The 21,470-nt window shown below is 38.5% G+C and overlaps 1 pseudogene; it reads left to right on the forward strand.

The window, feature by feature from the left end:
- Positions 1-21,470, forward strand: part of LOC110562737 (E3 ubiquitin-protein ligase RNF220-like) — a 99,828-nt pseudogene that overhangs the window by 77,087 nt on the left and 1,271 nt on the right.

Raw genomic sequence — 21,470 nt, forward strand, 5'->3', positions numbered from 1 at the left:
AGCCATGCATATGAGAAGCTCTAGCCTTTGGAAAATGGGTCATCCTACAACATGTGACATATAAGTTCTTTTCTTGGTATCAGTGGTATTGGGCTGCCCTGACGTTATAGATGTGAGGAGATCTTGCTCATACCACCTAGGCTCATTTACCTCCTTTCCATAGCTCATTCCATGCTTCTACCTGTGGCTTACAGCTCTCAAGAGGATCAAGGATGCTGACAGATGTCCCTTCCCTCTACAGATCTGTGATTGGTACAGGTGGATCAGAAAGTAGAGGACTCAGATCAGAACCAGAAGCATTCATGGCTGTAAAGGATCTCCCCTCCTGCCTGCCTCACCTTTACACAAATTCTGAAGCCATCTTAAACCATATAACTAACTAGGGTCCAATATGTGGGAAACACAGTGTAGGCAAAACATACAAATAGATGACAATACTGGGTTTAGCCTTTCCTCCAAATAGTTGTGAGGTGCTGGAAGATACACTTTCAGAGATACTGAGATGAGAACCTGCTACACAGGAAAAATTGGACATCCTTTTCGTCCAATGATGGGTAGTCACAGAAAAGCACAGTATACATTGTAGTATTCCACACACTACACTGTACAAAACTATCATTTATCTTCCCTGATGGTTTGGTTGATTGGGTTTTTGAAAGTCTAGCCGAGATAGCATGCTAAGTATGAGACACTATAAAGAAGAAAGCAATCCTTTAGGATGAGGATCATCTAAAATTAATGCCATATCTGGCAGCTTATCTTCAATGTTTGGAATGTATGACAGGTAGAAATGAAATAAAAAATATTCCCAATAACACATGTGACTCACTTGTGGATTTACACCTTACAAATGCTCTTTGAATCTTGAATTTCTGGTTGCAAAACACAGACTACTTCTGTCAGGAGTAGGACTGATATTCTTGTGTGTGTGTGTGTGTGTGTGTGTGTATGTGTATGTTGTGCATGTTCATATATGTGTGATATGGCATGTGTGTGCCACATAGGGCATCATCCCTCACTTTCCTCTGTATTTGAGGAAGGGCCTCTTGTTCACCATGACATACACCACAATAACTGGCCTGAGACCCTTTAAGGATTGTCTTTTTTATTTTTATTTTTTTAATATTAATCACAGGTTATTTACTTTGTATCCCAGCCGTAGCTCCCTCTCTCATTCCCTCCCAATCCCACCCTCCCTTTCTCATCTCCTTCCTGTCCCTTTCCAAGTCCACTGCTAGGGGATGTCCTTCTCCCCTTCCATCTGACCCAGCTTATCAGGTATCTTCAGGACGGCTGCAAAGTACTCCTCTGTGGCCTAGCAAGACTGTTCCTCCCTCGGGTGTGGGGGGGGAGTGGGGAGTAAAGGAGCCAGCCACTGAGTTCATGTCAGAAATAGTTCCTGTTCCCCTTACTTAGATACTGAGCTACCATGGGCTATATCCGGGCAGGGGTTCTAGGTTATATCCATACATGGTCCTTGGTTGGAGAAACAGTCTCAAAGAGTACTCCCATGCCCTGATATGTTTTGTCCTTGTGGGGCTCCTGTCCCCTCCCGGTCATACTAACTCCCCCTTCTTTCATATGATTCCCTGCACTCTACTGAAGATATGGTTATGAGTCTCAACATCTGCTTTGATAAGCTGCTAGGTAGAGTCTTTCAGAGTCCCTCTGTGGTAGGCTCCTGTCCTGTTTCTTGCTTTCTCCTACTTCCCATGTCCATCTCATTTGTCTTTCTAAGTGAGGATTGATCATCTTACCCTGGGGTCTTCTTTCTTGTTTATCTTATTTAGTGCACATATTTTAGTATATTTATCCTATTTTATAGGACTATATAGGAGTATATACCATGTGTGTCTTTCTGCTCCTGGGATACCTCACTCAGGATGATCTTTTCTAGATCCCACCATTTGTCTTATCTCAACCTCTCACCTCACTGTAGCAGGACTGTAATTACAGATGCATGCTGTAACACCCAGCTTTATGTAGGTTCTGGGGACCTGAACTCAGGCTTTCACAGTTGGGGGACAAGTGTTATACTTTTGAGTCATCTCCCACTATTCTTAAAGCTATCGCCATTGCCTAACCACACTGGGAACCTCCTGTCAGGAAGGTATCCTGTCAAATGAAGTATCATTGTAATGACAGTGCCAAGTAATTATGACCATCAAAGGGCTATTGAGTTACTTATGGATAAAAGGGAAGAGATAATGAATCTTAGGAAAAGAAAAAAAAGAAGTCAAGGCCTTTTAGCCATCATTTTATAATGACCTTCTATTGTTGTAACCCTCACAAGCCAAAAGAATTCTAAGATCAAGGCTGTCTTGAGCTATTTATTGAGACTCTGACTTAAGAACAAATTTGAAGTCTGTCTACTTCTAAGCCAATATTCTACCATTGACGTAAAACTTTCACCAATGGGAATCTTTCTATATCTAAAACATCATCCACACAGTTAAGGTGGGAAGATGTTTTCATCTTAGAGTTAAATGTTCTTCTAAAAGATGCATATTAGGAGCCTGAACTTCCCCAGGACCATTATGGGAGACTTGCTTTTGTCATCTTTGCTATCATTGCTACTTGCTGAGTTCTCATCCCAACCTTTAGGTGTTTTAAAAATATTTTTCTTGCTATTTCCTAGACATTTAGGGTTTCCTGTAGCAAACCCTACAGGAAACCTGTTTGTCATGATTTCTATTTCTTACAATGAGGAAGTGCATGAGGCCATGCCCACATTTCTTTGTGGCTCTATAGAGAAAGAAAAAGATGCTGCTAAAAAAAAAAGAGAAGGTGGTTGTCATCACAACTTGGCCATGAAACTCTTTACCATGGAGCCACTTCCAGACTATTCCAGAGACAGCTGCAAGTACAAAAGGCTGGGGTGAAGCACTGAGCTAGGGATGACTCATCAGGACCCCAGAACACAGTCTCTGGATAGCCTGAGTAAGATGGCAGTGGTGATGGGAAGCTGAATTTGTAGAGATTCTAGTCCTGCTAAGGCAAAACCATTTCAGCAATCAGTGGGCAAAAGGCCCTTCACCTCATGCGTGAAATTAAATGAGCTAATAACAAATAAAATGTGTTAGGCAAATCATAAATAATTTATCACAGAAAAGATAGTAAGACAATAGCTTTCCTTAGTACACCACACTGTTTTCTATGGAGAAGACCACCATCAAGCAAAAGCTTATTAAATGAAGAGTACAATTATTAGTTTTAAAATGAATGTGAGAAGAAAAGTCATCAAAGCAAGTAGATTAAGTCAAGAATACTTATGAGTTCTATTGAGGTGTTTAAATTCTTTATTCTGGGGCTTTCCAATGCTCTTTTCTTATATGTGAAATGGTACAGAATAGTGGATCTCCAAAGGTTGCTATGGGAGTCAAATTCTGTAGCACGTGGCGCAGAAGTCACTGTTGTCACCAGGCATCTCCCGTCTGCTGAAGTGAGAAAGCAGGAACACAGAGACATGGCTCATGAAGCCCAGATGTCTGCTGTGTGGCTCTCTGTGAAACTTCTGACTCTTGTTCTAAATCAGTAAAACCAAAAACTTGAACTTCAGGGACTTGCCTAGCATCTAAAATACAAAGCCGCCTCCTCTTTTGCTCAATCAGGAACATTATGCTGAAAGCAGAATAAAAACTTAATTAGAAAAATTGAGGGACTATACCATCTCAGAATAAACAGTCATTATTTGAAATTAGTTGCAATAGGAGTGGACCACTCCTCAGGGCCTCTGTGTTTAATTACATAAGCAGCTAGAAGGCAGAATGCATATCCCTTGACCAGCCAGGCTGCATTTTTACATTGTGAGTCCTTACCAAGCTGAAAGTAAATGGTGGAGGGTCATCACACAATGAGCAAGTTTTTGTTGCTTCCATTTCTTCAGAAAACAAAAACTGGTAGAACATAAATACTTACAGCAAGGTTTACCATAAGTTTTAACTCACAGGATTTTAAGGGGTTGAGAAATCAGACAACTTGAGTTCTAAAGTTTGAAAAACCAAGAGTTTCGATGCTGGGTCATGACATGGATATTGAAATGGATTCTCCATTGAAATAGAATGAAAAGAAAGCAAAACTCACCCTTCTCCAGGGTTTTGTTCTTTTCAGACCCTTACTTAGCAACACCCTCTCTCTTGGTGACAACCAACCCACAGATTCAAAGCCCAGTCTTTTGAAACTTCACCACAGAAACATCTAGAAACAATGTCTACCCAGTCTGGCTGCCCCTCAGCCCAAGAAGGTTGATATGGAACCATTGCCATATCTTACACAGACTCCTGCTAAAGTGCATGCCTGTTCTGATATTAACTATTCTATGCAAATATATATTCTGAGAATTTTATTAACTTCAACTGCTTGTGGCTATTTGACATTAATTCCTTAAAAACATAGTTTGTGATTCTGTTTTTCATAAGGTAGTGTCATGTGCAAACATAGAGAATGTACTTTCTTGAGTTAAATTCTCATACTTTCATTCTGAGTGTCATGAGGATTGTGATGTTTTTGGCTTTTCCCTGCTTGTTTCAGAAGTATAATGAGACAGGAAGATGAATGACCTACATGCAGTGAGCTGGATCACTTGGAAGCTTCACCCCAATCATTCATCAAAAAGTCAAGATAAATGCCCAAAGTATCTGATGCTAGCTTCGTACTGATGTTTCATAGAGAAGAACAGTGTTCTTCTCATGAAGAGAGAGAAGAAAGGCAATAACAAGTAAAATTACTACTCACTGGGAATAAAATGTCCATAAAGCTCCTCACACTAACACCATGTGACCATCAGCAGCACTGTTTCTAAGCTCCAAGGTGGCAACTGACCCTTCCATTCCTGAGTTATAACCAGAACCCAGCTTTACCGCATTTTCTTTGAGCTATTTTCCTATGAAATTCAGAGATAAATCTGGTGGCAAAATGCCTTAGAATTTATATTTTAAATTTATGATGTTGAAGGTGAAGAGATATTGGCACACAGCATGTATGCAGAGATCAGAGGATGTCTTGAGGGAATTAGTTCTTCTCTTCTATCATGTGGGTTTTCTGGGGTTGAAACTCAGGTAATCAGGTTTGGTGGCAAGTCAGGGTACTTCTACTTTACATTTTCTCCACTTGGCCCAAAATAATTCACTTAATTGATTTCAAATATCTTCCCTTACACAAATAATTTCTGCTGAATAATAATTACCACTGATTCATTAATAATACAAATTTAAATGAGACAGTGAGAATCTCAGTAGAAAAATACATGTTTGTTGTGCCAAATATAATATAATTGACAATAATTTAGAAAAAGACAACATAGAAATAAAGAAAAGTAAATTAAAAATTATTTTGCAACAATGATTTGTCTACCAAAGCCTTTAATGGCAAAAAAGAGAGTTCTTAAGGTAGTGAGATCTCTCAGCTGCTAAGTGTACTTGCTCCCAAACCTGACAGCCTGAGACTGATCCTCAGAACCCACATAATGGAAGGAGAGAACATTTCCCCCATTCTGTCTCTGAGCTCCACCTGTGTGCTCTGACATTGTTCCTCCTTCATCTCTATCTGAAATAAATAAATAAACATTTAGAAAACATTTAAATACAGGAGACTACCATATGTAAGTTTCTAGATGCCACCCTAAGGCATGTGGCAAAGATTCTTTGAAATTCTGGAAAGTTTACAGTTGAAGGGGCTTAATTCAACGTTCCTATGTTTTTCTTGTGAATGTTTGAAGTTTTATAACACATCCATGAAGAATGCTTTTGTTTCATTGCCCATTTTAATATGAGTCTTCCATACCAACAGAATCCAAAATGTTCTGTAATTGGTTCCAACATCCCTCCAGTCAATTCCTTCAGCCAATAGGAAATACCAACTCCTAAACTTGCAATGTTTCTTGTGCTTACATCAGAGCCCAAGAAAGGAAATGGCAAGCACTCATTACGTGTAAAGACCCAGACAGTAGATGTCAGCTTTTATAGACATGTGGTACACACTGTAGATTTTCAGTGTGGAAGCCACAGACATTGTACAAATGACTATATTCTCAGGAAACTTTAATTGTGACATTGACAATTGATCTTACATGATTTAATTGAATCACAAAATACTAGTCTTTAATTCTTTCAGACACCTAAAATGTTAAAACATTCTTATCTTGTGGGCCATATGAAAGCAAGATGTTTGGTTCCATGGGCACTGTGTAGACTCTTGGACTGGATCGTCTAGTTGAAATTTGCAGCTTATAAAGTCACTGTAAAGGGATGGGAGGCGTTCTGAAAACAGAGTTAATACAAGAACTGCAAATGAAGTACTGCCTCTTGGCTAAATAAGCTATCTCATGAATAAGCTATTATTCAAATGTGTGTTTGCACAAGTGAAATTAGCAAAACAAGAAGGAATAAAATCTTCAATAGATTTAATAAGGTGAGACAAGTTCATTAAATCAAATTTAATCACCAGTTTCTGAAGTGTTGTTTGACACTGTGTTTGTTCATTAATAGTATAGTAATTCTAAACTTTAGAACAAGATGAATAAATAAAAAGGAAAGGAGATAAAGGAAAGGTAGGAAGAAACAAAGAAGGGCATCAGGTATGAATAAGCAAGGTGTCACAGTGGAGAATATAACCAAACAAAACATTATATGATTGTTGAAATGTGCCACCACATAAAGGTAGACATATCACCAGATAGAATAAAACAGAGAGACCAGAAGGAATTCCACATATATTTGATCACTAGGTAGTCAACAAGGATGCCAAAAATATAGCACCAAAAAAAAATATTTCTTCATCAATAATACTAAGAAAACTGGATATTGTACAAAGAATTAATTTGGACCCATTTTTCCATCAATACAAGAAATAAATTCGAATGGATCAAAAATTTAACCATGGTATATACTCACTATAAGATATGATAAACCTATAAGATATGATAAACATAATGAAATCTATACACCTGAAGAAGATAAACAAGAAAGACAACCCGGAGTAAGATGATCAATCCTCACTTAGAAAGACAAATGGGATGGGCATTGGATGTAGGAAAAAACAAGTAACAGGACAGGAGCCTACCACAGAGGTCCTCTGAAAGACTCTACCTAGCAGTGTATCAAAGCAGATACCAAGACTCATAACCAAACATTCGGCAGAGTGCAGGGAATCAAATGAAAGAAGAAGAAGTTAATATGACATGGAGAGGATAAGAGCTCCACAAGGACCAAATATATCTGGGAGCAGGGGTCTTATATGAGACTGTTTCTCCAACCAAGGACCACGTATGGATATAACCTAGAACCTCTGCTCTGATGTAGCCCGTGGTAGCTCAGTAACCAAGTGGGTTACCCTAGTAAGGGGAACAGAGACTATTTCTGACATGAACTCAATGGCAGGCCTTTTGACCTCCCCATCCCCCAAGGGAGGAGCAGCCCTGCTAGGCCACAGAGGAGTACTTTGCAGCCAGTCCTGAAGATAAACAGGGTCAGATGAAAGGGGAGGAGGTCCTCTCCTATCAGTGGACTTGGAAAGGGGCAGGGAGGAGATGAGGGAGGGAGGGTGAGATTGGGAGGGAATGAGGGAGTGGGATACAGAGTTAATAAAATGTAACTAATAATAAAAATAAAAATAAATAAAACACACAAAAAATTTAACCAAGGTCAGCAAGGGTTGTCTCTGACATAGACTTGGTGGCCAACTCTTTGATCGCCTCCCCCTGGTGAGGTAATCTTATTAGGCTACAAAGAAAGAGGATCCAGACAGTCCTGTGAGACCTGTTAGGCTAGGGTCAGATAGAAGGAAAGGAGGTCCTCCCCTATCAGTGGACTAGGGGAGGGACATAGGGGGAAAAGAGGGAGAGAGGGTGTGACCAAGGTGAGATGAGGAAGGGGGTTATAGCAGGGATACAAAGTGAATAAATTGTAATAAATAATAATAATAAAGAAAAAATTAAAAATCTTGAGACTATAAAAATCATAGAAGCAAACAGTGTAAATGTTTTATGACATTGGTTTTAGGTGTGATTTCCCAGATACAACATCCAAAGCATGGGCCAAATAAGCCAATCAGACAGGAGAGACTACAGGGCAGGAAGAAAAAGCCTACAAAACAAAGGAAATAATCAGTAGAATAAAAAGGCAGCCATTGGGTAGGAGATTTTTTAAGTACTTTTCCTGCTACCCAAGTTCATTTCTAAGACATGTTGATGGCTCTTACATATCAACATCAAAAATTATGATAACTGTGGAAAAAATGATCTAGGTTCTGAACAAACACCTCTTTAAAGAGTGACACGAACAACACGTACATGAGAATTTCTGAGCATAAGTAATCTCCAGGAAAAGGCAAACTAAAACAAGCATGAGATAAACTTCTACCTGGCAAGGCAGTTTTTTTTCCATAAAACTTAAAAAGCAAGGGTTGACTAGGATGTAAAGAAATAGGATACTTTATAACCTGTTGGTGAGAATGTTGAAATGATGTAGCCATTATGAAACAAAAAACAATATGAAGGTTCATAAAAATGAAATAGAACTATAGTATTATTCAGCCCATTGCTAAACATTCTTTCTAAAAAAAATATATTTTTTTGAAGTCACAATCTCAGCAATGGGCTGTTGTTCATACAAAGAGAAGGAGCTCCTGCACTACGTTATACCCCAACCTGCAGGGCTTCAACGGGGTTCCTAAGGTGGAGAGATTAGAAGGAATGGGGGGGGGGGCAAGAGACACAGGAATGAAAGCCAAGTCTGTTCATCTGATCAAGGCTTCCATTTATTAGAAATTTTTACCAACTTATATAGGGAGAAGACAGGAAAGGGGGAAGGTTAATCTGCTGCTGCAGGAAATAGGAAGAGGGCTTTCATGGGTTAAATATTGTACCTGCAAGATGCCATAAGGATGTTTTCTAAAGATATCTTACAGATGCTCTAACAAATGGATGTCCTCACAATCTATCGCCCATGATTTAGGGTCTTAGATAACTCTTTCACTACAAAGCTTTAGGTCTCCACTATATGACCTTTGCTCTCTACTTGGCTTTGGCTTCAGTAAATACCTTTGTCTCCACTAGAGAGCTTTGGCTCACTAATTGTCTTTGGCTTCTGTAGATACCTTTGTCTCCACTAGATAGCTTTGGCTTTGGCTTCCATAGATAGCTTTGGCTCCCAGCACTATGTGGCTTATCATGCTGAAATATGCAAGGCATAAGAGAACGAATGCTGCAGGACAGCACACATGTGAAGTTTCTAAATTAATTAACTCAGAGATGAAAAATATTGGTGTTTTTCAGGAGCTAGAGAAAAATATAATAAATGTGAGTGAAATTTCAAGTGTGTGCGATAAATGCTAGAGATCTTACTATGTACAGCATTGTACCCTTTAAGAACAAAACAACAAAATTACATAATAAGTTTAAAATTAACTAATAGGGCAGATTCCATAATAAAAATTTTCAAAAAAAATAAAGTAAAACAAGATTTAGGCATTTTACTGAAAAAAAAGTCAGATTGTTAGAACTAATTTTGTCTTTTTGTAACAAATGAAACCACTGACAGCAAAGCATCTAGATAATAGAGTTATAGATACTGTTGATTTCCTATATGACTTCTCCAAATATTAATTATTGATTTATTTCACAATCAGATATAGAGCATTCCTTTGGTTTTTTTTTTTTCTTTAGTAATTACACTTTATTCACTTTGTATCCCCTGTGTGGTTGCCTCCCTCCTCCTGTCCCAATCTCTCCCTTCCTCCACCCTCTGCATGCATGCCCCTCCCCAAGTCCACTGATAGGGGAGGTCTTTTCCTTCCTTCTGATCCTACTCAATCAGGTCTCATCAGGAGTGGCTGCATTGTCTTCTTCTGTGGCTTGGTAAGGCTGCTTCCCCTTCAAGGGGAGGTAATTAAAGAGCAGGCCAATCAGTTCATGTCAGAGACAGTCCCTGTTCCTATTACAGTGGAACCCACTTGGATACTGAACTGCCATGGGCTATATCTGTGCAGGAGTCTTAGGTTATCTCCATGCATGGTCCTTGGTTGAAGTATCAGTCTCAGGAAAGACCCCTGTGCTCAGATATTTTAGTTCTGTTGCTCTCCTTGTGGAGTTCCTGTCCTCTCCAGATCTTACTGTTTCCCACTTCTTTCATAAGATTCCCTGCACTATGCCCAAAGGTTGCCCATAAGTCTTAGCATCTGCATTGATAGTCTGCAGGGCAGAACTTTTCAGAGGTCCTCTGTGTCAGGCTGCTGACTTGTTCCCTCTTTTCTCCTTCTGATGTCCAGCCTCTTTGCCTTTCTGGATAGGGATTGAACTTTTTAGCAAGAGTCCTCTCTCTTGATTAGTTTCTTTAGGGGTACAGATTTTAGTACGTTTATCCTATATTATATGTCTGTATGAGTAAGTATATACCATGTGCATCTTTCTGCTTCTGGGATAGCTCACTCAGGATGATCTTTTCCAGATCCCACCATTTACCTGCAAATTTCATGATTTCCTTGTTTTTTATTGCTGAGTAATATTCCATTGTGTAGATATACCACAATTTGTGCATCCATTCCTCCACTAAAGGGCATCTGGGCTGTTTCCAGCTTCTGGCTATTACAAATAAGTTTGCTACAAACATGGTTGAGCAAATGTCCTTATTGTGTACTTGAGACTCTTTTGAATATATGCCTAGGAGTGGTATAGCTGGATCTTGAGGAAGCACTATTCTTAGTTGTCTGAGAAAGCACCAGATTGATTTCCAGAGTGGTTGTACCAGTTTACATTCCCACCAGCAGTGGAGGAGGGTTCCCCTTTCTCCACAACCTCTCCAGCATGTGTTGTCTCTTGAGTTTTTGATCTTAGCCATTCTGATGGGTGTAAGATGAAATCTTTGGGTCGTTTTGATTTGCATTTCCCTGATGGCTAATGAGGTTGAGCATTTCTTTAAGTGTTTCTCTGCCATTCGATATTCCTCTGCATAGAATTCTCTGTTTAGCTCTGTACTCCATTTTTTAATTGGATTACTTGATTTTTTGCTGTTTACTGGATATTAGCCCTCTGTCAGATATAAGGTTGGTGAAGCTTCATATGGAACAACAAGAAACCCGGAATTGCTAAAACAATTCTCTACAGTAAAAGATATTCAGGAGGTATCTCCATCCCTGATCTCAAGCTGTACTATAGAGCAACAGTTATAAAAACTGCATGGTACTGGCATAGAAACTGACTGGTGGATCAATGGAATTGAATAAAAGTACCTGAAATAAATCCACACACTTGTGGACAGCTGATTTTGACAGAGATACCAAAACCATACAATGAAAAAAAGAAAGCATCTCAAACAAATGGTGCTGGTCTAACTGGATGTCTACATGTAGAAAAATGCAAATAGATCCATACTTATCACCCTGCACAAAACTAAAGTCCAAGTGGATCCAAGACCTCAACATAAAACCAGACACTAAACTGCTTAGAAGAAAAAGTGAGGAAGAGCCTTGAACTCATTGGCACAGGAGACAACTTCCTGAACAGAACACCAACAGCACAGGCTCTAAGAGTAACAATCAATAAATGGGACCTCATGAAACTGAAAAGCTTTTGTAAAACAAAGGACACTGTCCTCAGAACAAAACAACAGCCTACAGATTGGGAAAGGAGCATTCCTTTCTTTATAAACAAAACCTCTAAAAATGTTAGGAATGTCTACCATAATAGCAATCACAAACTTCTAAGACATGAAGGAGAAGTGGGAGAGATGTTTTTACATCATAGAGAGAGTACAAGTAGTCTGGGCTATAACTTCAGAGTTGATTTAGATTTCTGTATAAACACACTCCTCTGACATGACTACTCTTTAGTTTCCCCTTCTAAATTTTTGTTATGTGAAAGTAACAAACAAGGGATAGGGAGATGGCTCAGCGGGTATATTGCTTGCTATGCTTGTATGAGGACCTGAGTTAGAATTTACAATGTCCACATTGAAGCCTGGTGTCATGGCACATTTGTGCAATGCCTGAGCTGGGAGAGCAGAGAAAACCAGATCCTGGTGGCTCACTCTTCAACTTGCTGAGTGAAACAGTGCACTATCTGAAAACCTAAAATGGAGAGCCAAGAGAGGACGATACTAAAAGTTAACTTCCAGCATGCAAACACAAGGCACAGATGCTCCTCCTCTTCCCAACACAAACACACACACACACACGCATGTACGTACGCACACATGCACACACGCACGTACATGCACACGTACACACATGAAAAAGCATGAAGATAAAAGAATGAAATTGACACAAGCCAGTCAAACAATGCTTGTGTGTCCCTGCCAATCAAGGCCCACAGGAGAAAGCAGACTAGATTTGTGTACAAGCAGACCCCTTCATCATGCTTGGGTTTTCTTCTTTGCTTACTCAGACAGAGAAAGACATTCTGACTTTGGGAGTTGACAAGAGGAACTTGAAATCTTTAATAAGCACTGTAAATAACACATTTTCTCCAGTGCATTCATGGCTAGTTTAGAGGTCTGAATTTTGGTTAGAGGCCTTAATATAGAAGTTAGATCCTGCTGGGATCAGGACCTTCTTATTGTGTACATGTAGGCAGAGGAAATTACTAATACAACACAGGACGTTTTATAGACTAGGCCACATAGTGGGAATTCTTCTAAAGAGGGAAGAAAGAACAAGTAAGCTAGGGTGGCTGGATAAAAGGACCTGGAGAAAGAGACAGCAGGGAGGCAGGTAAATGCCCTAAGGAGCACAGGGCAACTGGAGAAAAGGTAGATATGCCCTTTAAGGGTGGCTGTGTTGTGAGCAGAGTCTAAGAGAAAAAGATGGAAAAATCCCAGCATACCAGTGTTAGAGTAACCCTGATACAGACAGCCGCCACTGTGTGGATGGGGAAATGGCCACATTCTTAGTTCTTATCAGCCCAACCTTCCTGTCTGGCCTTACCCAAGGTTTCAGAGAAATTAATATTTCTATGCATAAGATTTACATTTTAAAATTAGAAAATGTTCAAACACAATGAAAGACAAGCATCAAAACATGTGCTATCTAGAAAATCCAAAGCAAAATGAGCAGATGAAGTTAAGCTTCCTGTGAACATATCCTCTGTTGCTGCTTTACAGCAGAAAGCTGCAAAACCAGGCAACCAGAGATGTCCAAAATCTATCATCTCAATTTCTTTAAATCTATGGTTTTTAAAAGATTGGCATGAAGCCTAGTTGTGTGCTTTTTAATTCACACCAGACTTACAAAAGGATAGTTCAGCATGCAGCATAAGCAACATTTATGAATAGCAGCTACTAATGACAAACTGGGTCATTGGACAGTGATTTATTAAATATGTAGCTCCAAAAGTCTCATAACCAATGATCATGGGCTTATAAATAAAATTCTCAGTTTCTCAGTTTTACCAGAAGGTTTGACCAAGTATCAACACAGCTCCTGGGAAGGATTTTTGCTTACAATTGAATCTAACTACCTTCTGCAGAGCACCACAGAGGGAAAACAGCAGCGATGTGATGTGTACTTGTGTGAGAGTGAGTGCATGTGTGTGTGTGTGTGTGTGTGTGTGTGTGTAACTGCCTCAAACTACTTAAAATACTCCTAGAAGTGACTAATTTTGCTTCTAAACTATCACAATAGACATTCCTTTGAAAGAGCATTTATATTTTAGCTAATTTTAGTCCACAAAGTGGGCAGGTTGTAGAGGAACTTAAAATACTGAGCCTACAACTGCTTACAACCTTTTTACCTTTAATCTACTCAAAGACTACAAGGCCAGGCAAGGTGTATTGGCACTATTCAAATTCCACAGCTTTGGCAAAGGCTTTCTTCCCAATTCACACTTCACACTTTATTAGAGCCTGTTCCTCCTGCACTACTTCCTCCTGCACTTAAGAAAAGTGGCTAATATTTAGTAAGCAACTGTTACATGGCTGACACTGTCCTGAGTCTTAACATAAATTAGCTTATTTGAGCCTCACAGTCTTTATCATCAGTCCTTTAGAAAATAAGTTCACAGCTATAAAAATTAAGACATCTTCTTAAGACAGTCTGACTCCAGAGATCCCTCTTGTACTGGGTAACACTCTCTTACCTATACTTAAGATAATTGATCAACACTTACGAATTAGGGCATGCTATCTGTGGTTGCAACCTTCCTGTTCAACTTCATCCTTTGTTTTATGGCCAACAGCCATCTGTTCCACCTGTCTGACCAACTGACTGGGGTTCTTAAAATATGTCATCTAGTCTCTGCTGTTTTAAATCAGACAACAAAATGGATAGAATAATGTCAATTTTCCCCAATGAGCTATATAATAAAAACAAAAACTATAATCATTTTATGTAATTGTAATCATTGTATAATATAATATATAATACGATATGATTTACATATATTTGCATATGTTATAATCATTTGTGTATATTGTGTGTGTGTATAATAGTCATCTTTCTGCAATTTTGGCAGTTTTTCTAAGTTTTTCTAATTGCATGCAAGAGTCATTTTATTAGGTATATTTCTCTCCAAACATGTCTTTCATGGATGAGAAACTAATTCTCTATAGACTCTGTTCTTTTGCCTTGTTCATATCAGTCTCTCTAATGAACCCAAGGTGGCAGAAGAAAGATAACTAAGATCACTAAAGAGAGGAAGGAAATAAATAACTCGAGAGAGAAGCAACTGTTGTGAAACAAAGGGAGTTATAAGCCAGAACCTTTAAAGGAAATGGGTTTTGCTTATCAGGGCTGTTAAAGTACGTGTAATTTATTTCTTCATGTTTCTTAAAGAATACAGTATGGGAAATCAGAGACCCTTTAAAGTGGCCTCTGTCACTATCTAAATTTGTTACCCTGTGACTCATATTAATCATTAATGATGTATACCTTAGCAGGTTGTTATAACTGGTTATGGTGGCAAATCTTCACAATCCTGGCACTTGGATATGGAGGCATGAGGATTTAGATTTGGGGGCCAGCCAAGATTAAGATCTTATCTCAGAACAACAGAAAGTTAATTAATTAGTTTAAAAGGCTATCATAAAGAGTAAATGAAATTCCTTATAAGAAGAATGTATGCTAGACTAGAGGCTACTACCTATATGAGTGATTGGAAACATAAATTGCTTAATATACATAAATGATAATTCTTCCCATTTGTCAAGTATACTTAATCCTTAATGCACACTTGTAACTATGATAAAATATTATCTAAATCTGGTTGTCCAGGAGATAAAATGTTTCTAGCAACAGGCAGAAAGAAATAAACATTAATAATTATAAAGCAATAGGTGGAAAGCAATAACTTGAAGGGTTAATTCATCTCTTGTTTAATAATTAAAAAATAAAAAAGCAAGCCTGGATGGGCCAACTTCACAATGAGAACTTTCAATATTATTCCAAAAGAATCTCATTAAGTTTTAATAATTAATAAATACAAATTAATGTACATGAATATAAAATATAATCCTAGGCATAAGCCCTAATAAAGTTTTAACATCTGAACTTGTTTTCCAGTGAAACTTACTTTTAGAGAACACATCGTTTAATTTTCTCAACATTCTTCACTGCTATTTCCATTTGTTATGAAGTTGTTTAGGAAATACTGCTCTAGAATACTGGTGCATTGTTTTCTTAAGACGGAAGTCCCACCATCCACGTGGCTGCTTTCCTGTATTTTTCTGATTGTACTTTGATGGTTGCTCTACTTAACATGTCTTTTCAAGTTACTTTAAATATATGAGGGCTGAGCATAGATTAATTTCACAATGAATTCATTTTCTAAGCCTTATATAAGTGTTGAAATTATCCTTTTGTTCCCATTTTCAATGCAGGCAAGATGATGTAGAACACCTAGGCATAAGTTCTATGGTAGACCAATGGAATGTCCACAGAAACCCTGATGAAGAAAGCTGCCTCCTGCAGAACTCTGAAGGCTTTCTTGCCAACACCATACAGTACAGGTAGGCAGTTCCTTGTTTGTTTTCCCCTCCCCATCTTAATAGTGCTCTTTGTTGCTCTACTGTTTTTTGTTTGTTTGTTTGTTTGTTTTGTTCTCTTCTTTATTTCTATTTCATTCTTCTAGAAAGAATTTGCAGCTAGTTCTACAAATTCTGGTTCTCTGATCTAGAACCAGAAAGCTGGAATAATGTTTCTGGAAGTTTCTGATGCTTTTTCTCAAGTCCATAGAACCTCTTGGGCTAATCAAACTTTAGGACAACTCTTTAAAAAATAACACATTCCAGCATAAGGCACCCTATAGTTACAAGCTGAAATTGCTCAGAGCTGTTTATCATTCAGCAGTGTATTGTCTAACCTCCTGGGTTTCTGTAATTTGTTGCTGTTAACTTTGAGGTTTGTTGCATTGTGGTTCGATAGAATACAAGGAGTTATTATTTTCTTTATTATTTACTTTAAGCCTGATTGCAGCCCCACCCCTCCCTCTTCTCCTCCCAGTTCTACCCTAAAACACCCCTCCAAAATCCCCCATATCCTCAGAGAAGCAGACGCCCTCCTGCTGGTACCAACACACCCTGGTACTTCAAGTTCCAACAGGACTAGGTGCATCCTCTCCTAACGAGGTCAAACAAGGCAGCCCAGCTATTTGAAAAGGATCCAGAGGCAGGTAATAGAGTAAAAAGGATCCAGAGGCAGGTAATAGAGTAACAGGTAATAGGGCCCCACTCCATTGTTAGGGGAGCCACATGATGACCAAGCTACATATCTGCTACATGTGAGGGGAGCCTAGGTCCAGCCCATGCATGCACTTTGGTTGGCAGGTCTTCTTGTGGTGTCCCTGATCCCTCCAGCTCCCTCAATCCTTCCCCTGACTCTTCTACAAGACTTCCCAAGTTCCGCCTGTTGTTTGGCTGTGGGTCTCTGCATCATTTTCCATCAGCTGCTGGAGAAGCCTCTGAGAAGACAGTTATGCTGGGCTCCTGTCTGCAAGCATAGCAGAGTTTCATTAATAGGTCAAGGGTGGGCTCTCTCCCATGGGACAAATCTAAAGTTAGGCTAGTCATTGGTTGGCCCTTTCCTCAATCTCAGCTCCATCTTCAATTTTCTGTATCTGTTGTTATTTGTTCTGTGTCCTAATACTGTATCTACTCCAGAGAAACATCTTCATTAGTGTTTGCATAGAATACTTTGTAGATATCCATTAGGTTTGTTTGGTGTATGATGTCATTGAACTCTTGTAGTTAATTAGTTTTGGTTCAGATGACCCGTCTATCAGTGAAAATGGAGTCCTGAAATAATTTTATTACCAATTTCAAATTAATCTGTATCTTAAAGCTCATTAACATATTGCTTATGGAATGAAGTTATCCAGTCTAGACCTAGGTGCTGGCTCATATATGTGTGAGTATGTGTGTGTATGTGTATACACATATATATGTGTGTATGTGTGTGTGATATAATGTCTTCCTTGCTATTTGTTTACTTCACTAAAATAAAGAATCCTTCTTAACTTTTCTGATTAAATTTGGTTTAAAGTCTATTTTTTCAACTATTAGGATAGTGACACCTGCTTGTTTCCTGGACCCATTTGATGGGTTTTCCATCCCTTCCTTCTATGGATATACCTACCCTTGAAGGTCAGATGCTCTTTTTGTAGACATCAAAATGATTTCATTAGTTTCTCAGAGTAAAGGGAGACTAATATGAGCTAGAGAAAGAGAAAACAACAACAAAAAATACAGGTTAAAAAAGTGAGGGTTTTGTGAGGAGTAGACTAGTTTACCTAAAGGGGTTGAGATACAGGTCTGGCTGAGTAGATAATTTTTTCCCAGCACCAAGAAGCATGGCAGGCAGGATTAAATAGTTAGAGAATGAAGGTCCTGAGAAAATGCTGGTGAATAGTCAGAAATATCCAGAAATTAGAAAATGTAGGAAACAGGGTCTCTTTGAGTTTTTTTTTTTTAAACTTTAGTTTCATTTTATTTTGTTGCTATTGATCTTATTCACTTTCACCACAATGGCCAATTAACACAATGGCCAATTAATTCAGCAAAATGAGAAAATAATGCAAAGAATACTTTAAACAGAGGAACTTTTTCTTCTTCTGATTTGACAGTTTATACTAAAGTATAGAATCACTGAATATTCTAGAATGATGTATCCCAGGCTGGTCTTAAGCTTGTGGTCCCTTTCTTACTGCCTCCACCCACGCTATAAATACACGTGTGAACCAACACGCTAGCTCAAACGTATTTAGTCTTATTTTGTTAACTAGTTGTTATTCATGTGGGATGTAAGACAGTATAAGAAGTTGTAAAATGTTTAAAATATATTGTTACTTAGAGCCAAGTCATTTAATCCATGTATTACCCTAAATTTTGCTATCTTAACACAATAATACAATGCTAAGGATATCACTCAGGGGGGAAGAGTGCTTATTGTTTAAGCAAAAGGAAAGGAATTTGAATCCCTAGGACTTATATAAAAGCTGGACACAACCATACATGTTTGTAACTTCAGCACTGCAGGACAAAGACAAGGGGATCTCACAAACTTGTTGACAAGACAGGATAGCTGAAATGAAATACAGGATGACCATCACTATCTTCCTTTAGCTCAATGAAACCCACATTGGAATTATGATTTCTAGAGATGCCTGATTGATTGCCTGATCAAAGCTAGCAACCAATAAAGACTTTAATAAGTAATTAAGAACTGCATGGTATCTAGGAAAAATGAGAGTGACTTCAGGTAAACAAAAGTATTGTCTGTGTGTCACTAAATTACAACGAATGTCAAACTTTTGTTATCATAGCTGGTCTCTTGTTCAAGCTTGTACATTGACTGGTGTGCTAGTTGGATTTTCATTGCTGTGACAAAAAAGAGTGATCAAACATCATCAGGAAAAAATGCATTTATTTTGGCTTCTGGTTTCAGAGACTTCAATCAATAATGCCAAGGAGAGAAGGACAGAGTAAAGCATCTTACATTGATCAGAAAGCAGAGAGAGGTAGAGAGACAGACAGACATTTGTGTTAATGGACTCTCTCTTTCTGTTTTCTTCTCTTATTCCATCCAAGACCATAACTCACATTCAGTTAATATTCTCTGAAAATACCTCACAGACACATACAGTGATGAGCCTTAGAAATCTCTGGGAGTGTTTCAATCTAATGAAGTTGATAATGAAGATTAACCATTACAACTGGGTATGGAAAGGACAGTGAATATCCTTATGGTAATAGATGAGATAACTGCAATGAAATTTGCAAATTTTGAGCCTTGACACCTGAAATTTTATTGAGCCTCCTTTGAGTACAGAAGTAGCCTTTCCTTCCTAGACGATAATAGTCTCTTCTTGTCTGAAGGAACAATGTCCTTTCCTCTTCCCTAAAAATGCTTATCCTACTCAAAACTTACTCTCATCACTTCTGGCTTCTGAAGCTACATTTCAGCAAGCCCCCCCAAAATAAAATTTAAAGCATGACTTACAGAAGTCAATACATATTTAAAAAATGTTTGACTTTGTCAATTTCTATTGGCAAAAGCCTGTGGAATGTGCATGGAGTAATGTGTCATGAGAATGCAGGCTCAAAGGTAAAGGCTTATGAAGATGGATGAGGCTGCATTGATTAATGTAAACCCACTAAGAAAAGACTCCACTTGCTCAACCTGCACAGAAGACAGATGGATCTTAGTCAATGACTGGGTTATCCTAAACATTATTAAGTAATTGCTGCTCCTGCTTCCATGAAGTTTCATTGCAAGACCGAACCAGCTTGTTCTCTGGAACCTGCTGTGCAACTATTGATCTGGCAAAGCTGTTTGTTTTTCTACACGTGTTAATACAGGCCATCAAAAGGCATTTGTTTTCAGCCTTCATGACGAGCAATACTGTCTAGCCTACCTCTGGGTTGTATCAACACTCAGCACTATGTCGTCATCCATTCTTCAGGGACCCTGCTTACTGAACATTCCAAGGGAATCATCTGATCCATTACATTAATGAAATTTTCACTGATTGGATCTGATAAGCAGGAGATAACAACTAAATCTATAGGCATTTCTAAAGTGCTTGAATGCCAGAGGGTAGGCAATAAATTACAAAAGAACTCAGGAGTATGCCACTTCAGAGAAATCTCTTCCACAGTGGAGAATCAATTGCTTCATATGGCTTCTCTTAACATAAGATAATTATATAATATCTATATATATTTATAATATCTATATATATTTATAATATCTATATATTTATAATATTTATAATATCTATATGTAATATATAATATTGCAACTAGTTAAAGTTAAGAAGCCACATGTACCTTCTTTATGCACACTATCCAACCATCCCCAGCGCCCAGTGAGTTATATGGTAAACATATTCAGCAATACTTGAAACATTAGTGGCAGGTAAGGCTTCCATTCAGAGCCCTTGGATAACTCCTCAGAGTAAAGCATAACACAGATTTTTAGGGTTTATATTATCTGTCATGTTCCATGGAAAATAATTCTCCTATTAAGCAATAAAGATTAATTTGTGAGCAGATTTTACTCAAACCCCTTGACACAAGTCACAATATAATCTTAACTGATAATCACAAACTCGGTCATTCTCTGACCAATCAAGACACACAGACTGAGTCTAAAACTTCACCAGAAAATAAAAATGTGATGAACGTGGAACTGTGTTCCAGTATGTCCAGGAGGAACGAGTAAGTTATATATGGTCTATTCCTACATTCCATGATTATTTCCACTAAGATGGAGTCTACACCCATGACACATATGGACTTCTTATGCCTGACTGAATTTAAAAGCTCAATTTTTGTTCATCAGTAGTTTCATGTGGTATCCTGGCATTACCAAACCAGGACTATTGCAGCCCTGTGGCCTCCGGATCAGTTCCACAGGAACTGAGAAGAAGGTGAAGCTGCCTGTGTAGGCAGAACTTTGAGCACTGGAGGCGGTCATTTCCTGTGAAAACACAAGCCCACAGACTGTTTGACTAATAGTTTAGCTGAAAATTCAAAGCTTTACAAAGATGCTGGAAAACTGAACAGCAGATTATGTATGTGGGAAGGTCTGAAAGGGCAAAGGTAGCTCAAGACGTGTGATGCTCACAAGAAAATGGCCTCCTCCAGAGACATGTGCCACAACTTAGGTGGTTTGATGCTCCCTTTCTAGAACATCAGTGGTTTTCCTTCCTTGGTCCCTCTGTCTTTCTCCAGTGGGGCTCATGAATAGTTATGAGCTGTGACATCAGGATGGAGGTTATACAGCCTCAGGTACTTCCTTCCCCTCAAGGCAGAAATTGGTTATAGTGCAAACTTAACATTTACAGATTGAGATTTGGTAACTAATTTCTGGAAACCTGCTTTCGGCAAGTACACTTAGCACAGTCCCACAGCTGATCATGAGTGGTTCACAAAATATCATATGACATCATGACCTTCTGGCTATAATCATTGACTATATTTGACTTAAGAACCTTACAAACTATGAGCAATGCACACTGTTGTTCTTGTAAGAACAAAAATGAGAGT

This window comes from Meriones unguiculatus, chromosome 10 (assembly GCF_030254825.1).
Source record: "Meriones unguiculatus strain TT.TT164.6M chromosome 10, Bangor_MerUng_6.1, whole genome shotgun sequence".
Classification (NCBI taxonomy): Eukaryota; Metazoa; Chordata; class Mammalia; order Rodentia; family Muridae; genus Meriones; species Meriones unguiculatus.